This window comes from Carcharodon carcharias, chromosome 1, assembly GCF_017639515.1.
Source record: "Carcharodon carcharias isolate sCarCar2 chromosome 1, sCarCar2.pri, whole genome shotgun sequence".
Taxonomy (NCBI): Eukaryota; Metazoa; Chordata; class Chondrichthyes; order Lamniformes; family Lamnidae; genus Carcharodon; species Carcharodon carcharias.
The window spans coordinates 107,946,455-107,962,074 of NC_054467.1; positions in this window are offsets into that span (position 1 = coordinate 107,946,455).

A 15,620-nucleotide genomic window follows, 5' to 3' on the forward strand; every position below is an offset into this window, starting at 1 on the left:
GACTGGCTCTCCAACGCTAACCCCCGCCACTGGTATAATTGCAGTGGGGGCAGGGACAGGTGGGTAGGGGGCAGGTAGGACGCCTGCTAGATTTGATGTGCCCCCCCCCCCCCAAGTCTTACCTACAGCAGGGGGAGTGCAAAGTACAGCCCAATGGATCTGCATTTGTAATGTCCTTCCAAAGAAGGTCTTGGGAAAATATGGGGCAAAATTTAATCCAGGTCATGGATCTCGTCTGCTGGCTGGAGAGTCAGTGAGAACCCTGCATCACCTCCCTAGGGGAAGGACTCCCATATTAAGTGCCACTCAGGGGGCAGAAATCCCACCCCTCCATGAGCTGCTGACCAATCAAAGGCCAGCAGCTCCTCGTTGCCATCAGTGCCAGGGAGAGATTCACTGGCTGGGTCGGAAGAAAGAGCAGGGGGATGGCTTTCAGCAGGTGCCCCCAACCTGCTGCTTGAATAAATATATCCCTGCCTCCAAATGCGCCTTGGGGGTGGATATTAAATTCCATACATGGTGCTAGTTGTCTGGCTTAGGAAGGGGGTGGCGCAAATGGGTCCCTGCAGCCTCCTTACAAAAATGTTCACAATCCACTCCCTCCTCACTGCAGGAAACAATCCAGGACTCTCATCTTAAGGGATCCCAGCCACAAATCGCAGATTGGTCCTCCAAATGGTCCTCACTGTCCTCTCTTTTGGATCTCAGGGATGCCTGGAGCATGAGAGTGGGAGCTTTTTTATTCAGCCATCTTCTAGAGTATAACTGAGTGGCTTGCTTGGCCATTCCAGAAGGTGATTAAGAGTCAACTACATATGGGCCAGACTGGATAAGGATGGCATATTTCATTCCCTAAAAGCTATCAGGAAACCAGATGAATTTTTACAAAAAGCTGGTAGTTTCATGCGCGCTAGTAATTATGCTAGCTTTTCATTCCAGATTAATTTACTTAATTAACTGAATTTAAATTCCCCAGCGGCTATGGTGGGAATTGAACTCATGTCTCTGGATCATTAGTCTCTGAATTACTAATTCAGGAAAATAACTACTATGTTACTGGACTTCCAAATCTTAACTGAAGAAGTTCTCCCATCCATCATTTATATACAATGTCCCCAGTAAGACCACATCAGAAACATCAATGCAAGGCTGGGACTCAGATCAGGAGTTCACTGGAACAGCCAAAGGTTTTCAGAGCCATTAGTCTGTTTAGAGGGTTCTAAACCATTTAACCATACTAAAAACGTCCTTTATAGCATTATGTGAAGGCTACACTACATATGTTCTGTACATGATGGTAAAAGATACTTTAGGGTAGATTTTAACTGCAGGCATGGAAGAGGCAGGCAACAGGTAGAATGCCTGCCCACCTGCTCCTGCTGTACGGGAGGCTGCCATGTCCCTAAGACATGAAAGAAATCATAAACTTTGTAAATCAAACTTTATTCTTTATTGCTTATTTAAAAATGAATTTTGCTGAGCCACCACAAGTCACCTGATATCTGGAATTTTAAGCTAACCACTAAGGCATTACTTGGATGCACTGGAGACATGCCCTGATCTGACCATGGAGTCTCGCACTTGGGACCGTCAAGATCCACTTCAAAAAGGGACTATTAAAAGGATATGGACATCATTTGCATCTTTATAAGCTTACCCTTGTCACAGATTCTGAGGGTCTACCAAGACAGTAGCTACCTGGGAAAAAGTCATCAATATGGATAATGACTTTTTCAGTAGAGGCTAATGGCTGGGACATTATAAGCCACTAAACAAAAACCAGAACCAGACACCAGATAAACATCCCTTTATGAAATCATTATGGAGGAAGGAGGTCACATGACTTGAGTGACTATTTGGAAATCTCTATATACAGTTGAGAACTCAGAAGCAGCAATCTGCTGATTTATCATCAAACTGTATACTCCTGATAGCAGGACTCAAAGCTGGCCAAGCAGCCTGCACCAAGCCCTCCTCGAAGCCTGTTTAAAGCCACTGGTCACTGCCTGCAAAGCAGACCAAGTTTCTGAATATCAACCTTACCTCACTGTGGGTGCCGTCATCTTAAAGGAATTCTGAACTTCTGCCTTCATCCAGGAACCTACCTGAATTGGAACTTTTCCGTGAGGGAACCCCCTCTGTATTTGGACTTTCTGGACTGTCAAAATCATGTGAACTGATATCTATTTCTCTAGTTCTTTTCACTGTTAAGTTATTCATAGTTGCAAACCACCCCACCCCCCAACAACTTTTCTAACCCCCTTAGAGAGAGTGGGCAGAATTTTGCCCTTGATGGGCAGGTGGGCCCCACCGGCTCAGCGACGGGCGGGCAGCCGATTACCGTCGCCGAAACGGGCCCTGCCGCCATTTTGAGTGGACGGGTCAGTTAAGGCCTGCCCGGCGGGCTGCTCAACAGGAAGAACTATGCACTTCCTGTGCGGGGGTGGAGGGAGGGATTCCCCAACTGTCTCAGGGAGATCACTGACAGCATTTTAAATATCAAAAATAGAAAAATTAAAAAATTATTAACATGTCCCCCTCATGTGACATTATCACACGAGATGGGACATGTTAATAAATCTGACTAAAACTTTATTAAACTTTTTAAAAACAAACATGAAACCTCATCCCGCCAGTGGAGGAGGTTTCATGTTTTTTCAGAAGCCCACTGGGGCTCCTGGCCTGCCTGCTAACCTTAAGGTTGGACGGGCGGGGCCTTTAATTGTTTTAATTACCCTACCAATGGCCTCACTTGACCATTGACAGGTTGGCGGGCGGACAGCTGATTTCGCTGTCCACCTGCCTTCCTGAATATCTAAATGGGGTGGGATGATGTCGGGGGTTTCCCCCTGACATCATCCCGCGTCATTTTGTCATTGGCGAGTGGGCCCTGCCCCCAACTCACTGATGGAAAAATTCAGGCCAGTGTGTGTGCGTGTGTGAAGTTGCAATCGTCCCCCAGGTTCGAATGTGTGAATAAACAAAACTTCTGGTTTAATCCTAAAACAGTTCACTGCACGTTACTTTAAAAATTAGCTATAGAAACAAAGGGCTTTTGGAGTAAGCGCCACAGCCTGTTTTTAAAACAAAACACCCCTGCTTACAGATAGATGACAAGAGATTAAAGGGGTTCAGTTTTTCCTCTTCCTCCTGTCTGTAACAGAGGCCCAGTCCAGCTTGAGGGCTGGGCCTCAATATCATATCAGTGAACTGCACTCTGAGTGGATATCCCGCTGCAGCTGGCCATCTCTGGGTTAGTGTAAAATTGGATGGTGTGGAGGTTGAGCTGATCACTAGGCAAACAGCTCTAGAGAGGATCAAAGAGGAGTGGATGCCAGGATGGCAGCAGCTAACATTGTTCTTGCGGAATCGGAGCAGCAAGCCTGTTACTCCTGACCTACAGAAGTAATTATTTACTTATGATTTTTGGGGTGTTGTCCTTGTGACCGCTATGTAAAATTAAGCAGAGGGAGGTTTGCTCCGTTCTTCCTCTAAATTGCACTGGGGTCCTATGCGTGTTATCAGACCTGGATTGTCACACAATAATATGGCTCTCGTCTAAGCCGGCTGAGTCCCTTGGTCTCTCACTAGAAGGCCCCAGTAAATGTAATGGTAGCATGGGAGCACAGTGTCGTTATCATTAAAGCTATTTTAACTTTGCAATGGTCAGGGGGAGTGAAAATTAGCCCTATGTTTTTATTTATTTATGGGATGTGGGCATCGCTGGTTAGGCCAGCATTTGTTGCCCATCCTTAATTGCCCTTGAGAGGATGGTGGCGAGCTGCCTTCTTGAACTGCTACAGTCCATGTGGTGTAGTGCTGTTAGGGAGGGAGTTCCAGGATTTTGACCCAGTGACAGTGAAGGAACGGCGATATACTTCCAAGTCAGGATGGTGAGTGAGTTGGAGGGGAACTTCCAGGTGGTGGTGTTCCCATGTATCTGCTGCCCTTGTCCTTATACATGGTGGCGGTCGTGACTTTGGAAGGTGCTACCTAAGGACCATTAGTAAGTTCTGCAGTGCATCTTGTAGATGGTACACACTGCTGCCACTGTGCGTCGGTGGTAGAGGGAGTGAATGTTTGTGGATGTGGTGCCAATCAAGCAGGCTGCTTTGTCCTGGATGGTGTCAAGCTTCTTGAGTGTTATTGGAGCTATACTCATCCAGGCAAGTGGAACATATTCCAACATATTCTTGACTTGTGCCTTGTAGATGGTGGACAGGCTGTGGGGAGTCAGGAGGTGAGTTACTTACTGCAGGATTCCTAGCCTCTGACCTGCTCTTGTAGCCACAGCATTTGTATGGATAGCCCAGTTCAGCTTCTGGTCCATGGTAACCCCCCAGGATGTTGATGTGTTCTCATATGCCTCTGATTTAGCAAGAACAACTTAAAGCTGTATCTATTTAGCACTTTTACAACAGTAAAACAGCCAAAGGCACTTCACAGGAGAGAATTACCAAACAAAATGTCACATTGAGCCACATATTTGGTCGGATGATGAAAAAATTGATCAAAGCAATAGGTCTTAACGAGTGTTTTAAAGGAGGACGGATGGAAGTGGAAAGATATATGGGGGGAATTGCAGAGCCTAGGGCCTAAACTGCTGAAAGCACCTCCACCAATTGTACAGGGATTAAATTTGGGGGATGCGCAGGAAGACTGCATTGGAGAAACATATAGTTCTAGGATGGTTAGACAGCTGGAGATTACAGATAGGGAGAGATGAGGCAATGAGAGGGATTTGAAAACAAGGATGACATTTTTAAAATGTCGAATCAAGAACTAATGTAAGTCAGCAAGCACTAGGGGTGATGGGTGAACAGGACTTGGTGTGTATTAAGATATGGGCAGCAGTGTTTTAGATGACCTCTGGTTTTTTATGGAGAATGGATGATGGGAGGTTGGCCAGGAGAGCATTGGAACAGTCAAATATGGAGGTAACAAAGGCATGGATGAGGGTTTCGGCACAAAATGAGCTGAGGCAAGGTTGAGGTGAACAACGTTACAGAGGAGTTTGGATGATGGAGAGGATATGTGGTCGGAAATTCAACTTGGGCTCAAATAAGATGCCAAGATTATATCAAGGCTGGTTCATCTTCAGGGAGAGGGAAGGCTATGGGGTGGAGCGTGTGTGGTGAAGCCTTCAGTCTTACCAATATTTAGTTGGAGGAAATTTCTCTAGTGTTGGATGTCAGATAAGCAGTCTGACAAAGACAGCGGAAAAGTCGACGAGCTGTTAGAGCTGGGCGCCATCAGTGTAAATGTGGAAACTGATGCTGTACCCAAACCAGCTTTTTTAACTTGCTCTAGTCTCCAACAATGCAGTACCTGAACTGCTTGTGTGAGACAAAATGGTGTCTGATGCTTGTGCGCGCATACTTCAGCTGCAAGTTGTGCTGGACGCCATCTTGATGAGGGTGTGAGCAGCCAATGTCTGCCAGAAGAATGCAGAGCAGGTAGATTATGATTTCAATCAGCACACAACACTGATTTGACCATTCTGGAACTCAACTAGGGTTGCTAACCCTCCAGGATTGGCTTGGAGTCTCTAGGAACATGAAGGTCAGTCTCCAGGGCACTGCTGTGTGCTATCCTGGAGAAAAATCATAGGACATCAACAAATATATATATATTTTTAATTTTCTTTGAACGTTTTTCTTTACCAGATACGAAAATATTGACCATCGCAGGGGAAAAAGGCTGTTTGGCTGACAGTCAAGCATCATTCAAGTGGGTAATAAGTCTTTGCTTTCCATTGGCATAGGAAGGCAGAGCATCACAAGGATGGATGTGTTGGCTGACTAATGACTGGAGCATGGGGGAAAGTCATATAATGAAACCTCCAGGAATACGCTTAATCACAGCTGCAACCCTAAGTTCAATCCTCTGGCTAATGCCATCCATTAACCTTGTACAGCTGTACACGTGTTAAGCAGCTGGAAGAACTCACCACTAGCATTATTTACAGATTAATTGCTTGTTGATTACATCCGCCTGTTGTTATGATTCTACAAGTGTTTGATGCTTTCAATGGTTCTTTCAAGTTGCAAATGTCTACAGGAAGTGATCTGGCAGGTACTGAAGGACTTTTTTCTAAATTCAAGGCTTCTGCACAAACCAGCTGCTCACACACATGGATGCACTGGTAGGCATGTTCCTTGAAATACTCAAAAACATGACTGGGAGAATGAGCAGTGGTCACATAGAGCAGGACAAGCTGCTGGAAGAGGGAGGAGGGAGAGAAGGGCTCTCAGTAGTAGGCCATATCCTGTCAGGGTGTTCAGAGAGCAATTCTCCCATCTCAACTTCAGCAAAGAACAATGTGTAAGATGTCCATATTTAATATGAACATCCTCAGTGAAATCTGCCACTTCTGTAGCCACAACTGTAACCTCAAAGCATGGTGAGGGTCACAATGCCAGTGGTGTTGAAAGTGACAAGGTGATGAGCTTTTATGCATCTGGCTCCTTCCTGGCTGGGGCTGGAGGTATTTGTAAAATCTCACATTTTGCCATCAACTGTTGCTTAAGGACATTTATCGAGGCTTTCTATTCTAAGAGAGCTAACTTGCCAGAGAATGGCAAGTGGAGCAAGCATGCAACTTTGCAAAGATTGCATTTTTCCTCATGATGCACAGTGCCATTGCATGCATCACTTTGTAGGTGTCGCATGTCAATTCTCCCATATACTGGAACGGAACGGGATTCCACTCCTTCAATGTCCAGCTGGTGTGCAAACATAGGCAGTGATTCTTACAAGTCAATGTCCGGTTTCCTGAAAACTGTCATGGTGCCTTCATTCTGTGGCAGTCCACTGTACTAGCTGCATTTTTGCCACCACATCAGAAAGAGCAACAATGCAATGTACTAACAACATGGTTCATGTCTTCAACATGCAACAAACACATATCTGTGCAGCATTCATACAATGAAAGCCATGCTGGCACAAGAAATGTGATGGAACAGGCCACTGGTACAGACCACTGGCACGATGAAACAATGCATCCGCCACCTCCTGGACTTCTCTGGGTGAGCCCTTCAGTACTCGGCAGAGGGGGTGTCAAAATTTGTGGTAGCCTGTTGCACGCTGAGCAACCTCACCATCATGAGGAAACTCTTGCCACAGCTATTGAGTGAGTTGCTGAAGAGCAGGAACATGAGGAGGAGTAAGGATTGCACCTTCTCAGCATGGATGGCAGTGGTCTAGACTGGCTGACAGGCACCACAAGGGCACTGGCAGAATGGGGTGGGAGAATGAATGTTGTCATCCTGAGAAAGGATTGCAGATTTGAGCTCCATAGAGTCACTGGCACTCTCCTGGGAAGGTGTCTCAGCAATTGTAATATTCTGTTGGAGGCTGGATTACTGGGCTGCCACGACATCATGCCAGTCACTTTGAACATTGTAATCCATGGCAACAGTGGCAACAAGCTGAACTTGCATGACAGCACTCAGAAGTTGGATGGCTGCTGTTTGTGCTGCAATGAAAGTTGGGACATTGGCCATCAGATGGTGTCTCACGGCTGGGACTGCAAGTGTGAGTATGGAGTTGACCACCACTTCCATGTGGGAAAGGATGAGTTTCAAGGTCTCCTCAAAGCTCTGTGACAAGTTGCTGGAGTCCTCCAATTTTCTTGACATTGATGCAGGCTTTGTTTGTTTTAATACAGGCAGCTGCCTTGGGCATCATTGTCAGTCACATCACTGGTACTGATGCTACTCTGCACAAATACAGGAAGTGCTCCCCCTAGTGTTATAGCAGAAATAATTGTTTCATCTATTGGCAAATGTGGATGTCTGTGGACAATATGGCTGCTCGAACTTGTTGCATGCTCACTTTGTACTGTTTATATCACAGCCTTTCTAACAAAATACATATGTTCCTAGAATTTGTCTTCATAATTACTAGGATATATGATTGATGCAGTTTGGAGTTATGAGAGCAGAAAATTGACTTGAAATAATAGAACCCATTTTCACTGTTGGGTGGTGAGGTTCTGTTACCCATTCCTTTTTACTTTGCAATAATGGTACAGCAAGGAGAGGCGATGGTGTAGTGGTACTGTCATCAGACTAGTAATCAAGAGACCCACAGTAATGGTCTGGGGACCTGGGTTCAAATTTGAATTCAATAAAAAACCTGGGATTAAAAGTCTAAGGATGACTGTGAAGCCATTGTTGATTGTTGTTAAAAACCCATCTGGTTCACTAATGGCCTTTAGGGAAGGAAATCTGCAGTCTAGGTCTGGCCTACATGCGACTCCAGACCCACAGCAATGTGATTGATACTTAAATGCCCTCTGAAATGGCCTAGCAATTCACTCAGTTCTCGAGGGCGATTAGGGATAGGCAATAAATGCTGGTCTACCCAGCGACGCCTCCATGCTACGAACAAATGAAAAAAAATACCCGTTGATTTGAAAGGAGGTGGATTCTTATGCTCGCGACCCAATATTTGCATCTGGTCCTTGACAGCTGTCACCAGAAATAGCACAAAATGCAGCTCATCTCGCTCCGCTGCCCCATCCACCCTTGTCCTCCTTCCATACTATTAGCACTCCTGGTGAACCCAATAAAGAAAGGTGCAGCAGACTGCAATCAGAATCCAGGAAAGCTGCAATCAAAGGTTGTGGGTCTCTGGAAGAACATTGTCTTTATTCCTGTGGTTTTATCTGCATCAGCTGATGGATAATCTTGCAGAATAGTCTGTTTTCCATTTATGGGACCTGGCCAGCTTTTAGTCCGTAGATTACCGCCCAGGCCAAGACAAGTATTTACCTCGTAGAATTCCATTGCGCACAACTCTTTTAAAAGCATTTTTGAATCAGAAAAAGTAATTAGTGTATGATCCTGATTTTCACTCTGGTGGCAACTAATCTTGCTTAATTTACTAAGAGCAATGCATGTTAATTCTAACTCTCCACATTTTAATTTAAGATATTATTGTTACCAAATTTATATCAGGTATGTCAAAACATCTTGCATTTAATTTGAGGACTTTCTAAATGGCTGCAATTACCATTAAATAATTACATAGGTAACCTATCAAAGAAAAAAATGCTTTAGAAAAATATGTCCAAACAGATCAATCATTAGATGCCATTTGACAGAGAATAACTATGTGTATTGATGTGCAAACAGTGCAAGTCCTAATCTAAGAATTTACATTTATTACAAACTATGTTCAAATGAATAAAGGAAGTGCTTGTTACAGCCGATGCTGCCACTAGAGGAGTTAGGAGACCAGCAGAGTGTATAACTAAATCCTGTCCGCTTTCATACACTGTTCAATATTATTCCTCACAGGGTTTACTCCTGCTACGTTCACCAGCTGCCTATGTACCATAAATTTCTGTTAATCATCCTTTTTTCTGGTTACGCACTATTACCATGAGCTCCAGTTATTACATCTATAATATACATTCACATCATGAAGTTGGTAAAATACTACTCTAAATATGACTTATTACTTGGTTCCGCCATTCTTTCTGAAATGTACTCATTAAGGTGAAGGTTATAACTGCTAGTGCAATGGAACATTTCCCCATGTTTTACAAGCAGTGTTAGAATCCAATATTTCCAAGGCAAGTGTTGCAGAGGTCAGATAGAGGCAAGCTACCTAAAAAATACTCTGGGGTGTCCAAAAACCCTTCAGAGCCCATTAATTGTTTTTCAGACGAGTTACTGTTGTTATTTAGGCAAATGTGGAAGTCAATTTGCCCACAAACTACAACACAATAAATAACAAATTGTCATGTCTTAATGGTGTTGATTGAGGAATATATTTTATGCTGTTCTTTAGAAAGGTGCACTGAAATCTTTTATATCTATCTGAACAAGTAAACTAACCCTTGGTTTAATGTTTCATCTGATAGATGTACTACACTGAAGTGGCATTTTGATTGGGCGTTTAAGTTCTGAAGTGGGGTTTGAACTAACAACTCTTATACCAACCTGGAAATTGTGGGTGTAATTTTCAAACCATAGGCTGGGATTTTCTGGCCCCATTGTGGGCGGGACCCGCTGAGGGTGAGGCGATGCCCCAGCCAGAAGTCAATTCACTGGCAGCGGGACCGGAAGATCACGGTGGGTGCGGAAAATCCCGTCCTGAGTCTCTGCCAAAACATCACAATTTGTAATGGGTCGGTAACATGTTCAAATCTCCAGTCAGCTTTGCAAAGGCTGTTTAACTGAGCCACAGCATCAGCACCCTGCTTGCAGCTTCCCCAACCAATCAGGAAGGGTTTCTAATGGAAGGGAGCCCAGCACAGGTCTGAAAGGCTTAACCCAACAAGGATTCCTGAGACTGCATCAATGACAGGAATGGAAAGGAGATCTGGGAAGATTGCTCCACAGGTCTCTCATGTGCAGGATCTGAGAGACTGTAGCAAGGTGATCTTTCCTAAGGATGCAAGAAGAAGCCAGCCTCTCAAAGTAGCTGTGGATGAAAGAGGCCAAGGGAGTCAGCAGCAGAAAGATGTTCCCTCCAACCTGAAGACCGTGCACCAAGAGGACTCAGAACCTCAGAAGAACTGGAAAGGTGAGCGACATAACACTTTCAGGTGCTGAAAACCACACATTGAACTCAGTGCCAATGTTCTCCTGTGCAGCACTCCTTGGGTCCACACACCTTGCAGCTCCACTCATTCTTCTGTCTGCAGGCATCTCACGTCCTCATCAGAACAGCTAAGATTCACACTCCCCCTCAGTCTATTGCTTTCTTGCATCCAAGCCACACACTTACCCTGTCCTTCTCTCTTCTTCAAACAAGCCATTTCTAAAACTCTCCTTGAAGGAGAAGAGAAGACCAGGGAGGAAGGGTGGGCTTCCAGTGACAATCACCTTGAGGTCCATTGGCAATGCATGTCCACCTCGTCCACTGGAATAGAGGTGTTGTTCCAGGAAGGTACAGATGTCAGCAACAACCTGCTGTGAAACCCTGGGCCTCCTGAGGGACTGGTGCTCATACTTGTTGGTACAGCTGATCCCTTGCCTGTAGATCCTGTCTTGGGGGAGGGTCTTGCCCCCTTGGAGCTGGATTTTTGTGTCCATTCCGTCTGCCTTTGTAGCAGCATGTGGCTGAGGAAAAGGCAGCCAGTGCTGCTGCTGGTGTTGCTCCCACTGCTGTTGCTGCTGTTTGTTTTGGTGTTGCTGCACCCTGTGTTCCTCATCAGAGGTGCAATGTTGGGCTGCATAAGCTTCTCCCATGCAGTGAAGACTGGATCAGGGAGGTTCAGCTCAAGACAAGCAGAGTGAAGCCTAAGGCAGGTGAACTGACTTCCAAAAAGTTGGAAATCACCAGAGAAGCACTGAAAGCACTCTCTGAGAAGGAGTGCTAAGAGCAGCAGCCTCTCACCTGGCTATGGCTGCAGCTCTTCAGTTTCACTATTCAAAGGCTCCCCACCCTGTCAATTTCAATGAAGTAGCACTCCTTACAGTGTACCTGTCTGCCTGACTCTCTCAAGTTGCAGACAGCTCGAAATACATTGCAAAGAGCATTTAATCTGTTGAAGGGTCATGAGGACTCGAAATGTCAACTCTTTTCCTCTCCACCGATGCTGCCAGACCTGCTGAGTTTTTCCAGGTAATTCTGTTTAGTTTTTAATCACCTATTTGTTTTGGATAATTACTTACCCGACAACACCAAGGGAGTTTCAGGCTCATCTGCAAATCTGCCTTGGTAAAACCCAGAAGTGGATGTAACGATGTTAGGATCGCAACCCAATGTCACTTCAAAGGTATTTAGGCTCTCACTGACACCCAAACCTGCTGTGCCCTTTGCCTGTCAAAATTCCTGCCAGTATCTCTACTGCACCAGAATGATATTTTCTATTTTATGTTTTAGCCATCTTTAAAACCTACATTAAGGAAATGCACTTGGACAAAGTATGAACGATTCAGGATTTTAGGCTTCTATTTATTCAGAACACATTGAGAATTATGTAACCTCATTTCACCAAGAGCCTTGCTGCTGGAAGATAAAGGAGATAAATCACCTCATTAGGTTGCTTTCAGGTCCAAGTGCATGTTTGAATCTGTTGTGCCACCCTATTTCCCCCTACTCTAAAGTAATCAGAATTAAGGCACACTGACTTGAAATTTTGCCATGTCTGGGTTACTATGGGAGCCCTTTACAACAGGTGGGTGGGACCCAATTCTGGGATTCCCACGGCCATTCCTTTTTACAGCAATTTTTGTCAGCACAAGTTAAGGGTGTGGCTAGCCAATCCGTAAGCAGCACTTCCACCTGCGCCAGCTTCTTTGCGGGGTGGGCAGTTTAAACCACCATCTCCCACCCCTCCAGTAGCCTTCCCCTGGAATTCTTTCATTGACTGACATTGAAACACAAAACAATTGTTCTTTCAGTTTCAATAGTCACTACTATATTGTAAGACTACAGGGATCTGTAAAGCCAAGTTGACCATAACATTGATGAGCATTGTGTAAGTGTTGAGGTGCATTAGATTACATTTCCCATTGGGAAAAATGTTCTCATGCATTCAAAAGTGAAGAATATACCATTTGGGATCTCTAGTATAATAATCTTAAGTGATTTGAATGCACAGAGTCCTTTTAAATGAAAGAAAAAACCTTCAGCCCTTTTCACTTAGAGGAAAAAGAAAGACCACAATTGCTCTTGGCTTTGCTTTAATTGGCAAGACATCTAGCTATCTGGTTTTATCAGTTTCAATAGATTTATTGTTTACATTTCCCAAGGTTTGTTATTGTAGCTGAGTCCATTATGAATGTTTGGCTGACTTTCAAATGGTCCATACTATTTATCTCAGTAAGGGGCTATGTTCACATTTTTGATTGACCTTTTTAAGAGTTTATTAAAGGATTATCTGCCTTTGGTGTAGTTATGATGCTTGTTTTTACCACAAATTGACCATTTGAGGGGATTTACATTTTTGAATGAGTTTTATGAATAAGAGTTTTTTTTCCAGTAGGAGGTGTGTTTGAGTGAGAGCACTATAAAATTGCTAGATACTAATTTTTTTCATCTCCATTTCAAAGTTATGACTCCTGAGGTCTGGCTATAGTGGATACTGGGTGCATGGCTATGGAGGATACATAGGGCATGGAAAGGGCATTGGGTATATGAGGGTGCATGGATGGGACATGGAAAATATAAAAGATGAAATGAGGGAGCATGGAGGAGTCATGGGGAATATGATGTAGCATGGGGGGATATAAGGGAGAATGGGAAATATGAGGGGGCATGTAGGAAGCATGCGGTGTGGGTGGGGGTGTCAAGGGTGAGGGATAAGGGTTTTGAGGAGCTGAAGTTCATAATTAAAACAGGGCCAATGCACCAGTAAATGGAAGTAGGCGTTCCAGTCTGCTGACCTCATCATCCACTATCTTCATTGTCGCCTTAGGCCTGCCTCCAGAGACGGCTGGTCTGACTCGACCTCAATCCCGCATCCCCAACACAAAAAATATGGTGGGTGGGGGCCTCCTTAATGGAGGCTGGTCTGCTAGATTCAGAAGTTTCCCAACTTGACCTTCCTGCCTTCTCTACGAAATTCCGGCCTGCTAATTCTAACCAGAATTGTAAATGAAGCTTTAGATCTCCAATGAGCAATGTGAAAATACAGCTAAACGTTTCAGTGTGTAGGGAAATTATATTATCTTATAAATGTGGGGACCTGTGGTCATTTTGAGGTTTGAAAACAAGCACTTACATGAATGCAGAATCTCACCCACATAAAGATTAATCTCACTCGTACCTGGAGCCAAGTGCATACCCCATATTTTGTATATTTCCTGACAGAAATAAGTGGTTGTCATTATTTCAAAATGATTTAATTCATGACCCTAACAGTAACTCCAAACTGAAAGAAAAGAACTAAAATAGACACCAGTCCAAAGCTTCCTCTGCATCCCTACTATATTGAACGCAATGCCATCTCCAATTCGTGACGTAACGTGGTCTTTCAACAATCTTAAAATCCCCTAACTCTTGCCTCCTGTTTGATGTTCTCTCCTACACTTTCAACCTTGATCATGTTTTGTGATGCAGGCTTTGGTCCTGCATCAAGATTTCATTGGAATAGGATCACATCCATATTATGTATGCATTGTAAAAAGGCTGCATTAAGGTTTATTTGCAATCAGCCTATTATATACCTAATACTCAGTGGATTTGGCATTTTGTTTTATTGCCAATATAACAAAAGAACAGATGGCAGTATAATTCAAGCTACTAAATTTTACACAATGCAGACAAAGTTTGTAATTGGTTCAATTCTGATTTTCTGAAAAAGGACACCAGTAGAAATAAATTAAAAACTCAAATCATTTTATTTATTTTTTTACTTCCGCTTTTTCCTCTTTGTAGCCTAATAGATTGCTTACCCTGGAGCTCCCTCAAGTCAAAGGCTGTATGGGATATATATTATCCTCATAACCTACTGCAACAATCCACAAACGGTTGATGAAGGTAAAGAAATGGTGGCACTAAACCATTGGTAAACCTGACTCTGCAATGTGAGCTCATCCAAAACTGACAACATCAGCCATCAATGGGTTGTTCAAGCTGCTACATCAAGTTGCAGAAACATATTGCAGAACAGCTATTTCTGTTACTAAATACATGTACCACTTCAGTACAGAATTACACAACCTGAAACACACCAGATTATTTTGAATCACTCACCTTTGGGAAGAGCAGCCAGAGAGGTGGACCTGCGGGAGATACACAGAGCAGGGAGAGAATAAATAAAGCCCGGGAAGCCGGGCCCACATCACTCACCTTCGGGAAGAATAGTTGGAGAGGCGGACCTGCAGGAGATACACGGAGCGAGGAGAGGATAAATACAGCCCAGGGAGCGCGGCCTATATCCTTTATCTTTGGGAAGAGCAGTCAGAGAGGTGGACTTGCGGGAGATACAGGGAGAGAATGAATACAGCCCAGGGAGTGCGGCCTACATCACTCTGAAGAACAGTCAGAGAGGCGGACCTGTCAGCTGCTCACAACCGGCCCACACTGAGTTCGAAAGGAGAGTGAGAAAAAAACACATTGTGACATCACAGGAAAGAAACAATTTGAGTGGTTGGAGAAGAAGCTAGCTTTTTGGTGAGTATCTGGTGCGCATGTAGTGAATATTTAAGGTTTATTCTATTCCTAAGGTTTAAAATAAAGTAAGAACTGTATTTTTTGGTAAGCTTTATTAAGTAGGGCCAACTAAAATAATTTTCTGTTCTGTTGAAGGGTCATGAGGACTCGAAACGTCAACTCTTTTCTTCTCCGCCGATGCTGCCAGACCTGCTAAGTTTTTCCAGGTAATTCTGCTTTTGTTTTGGATTTCCAGCATCCGCAGTTTTTTATTTTTATAAAATAATTTTCTACTTGGAAAAAACAATGAGAGTTCAGGAGATAAAACAATGAGAGTTCTGGGTATAAAACAGCTGAGTGGAGAGACAGTTGGGAATTGAAAACAGTGCAAGTACAGCACCATAAATTTCTAAACAAGCACACAGAAATTGAGAATTGAGAAGGGGGAGCTGATTTGTGAGTAAGGGTGAAGAATTTCTACTTTCTACTAATCTCCAGTTTCAGTTAACAGTACACGAGTAAGGTTAAAGTAAGTAATAGCAACTAAAGTTTAAGTAAAA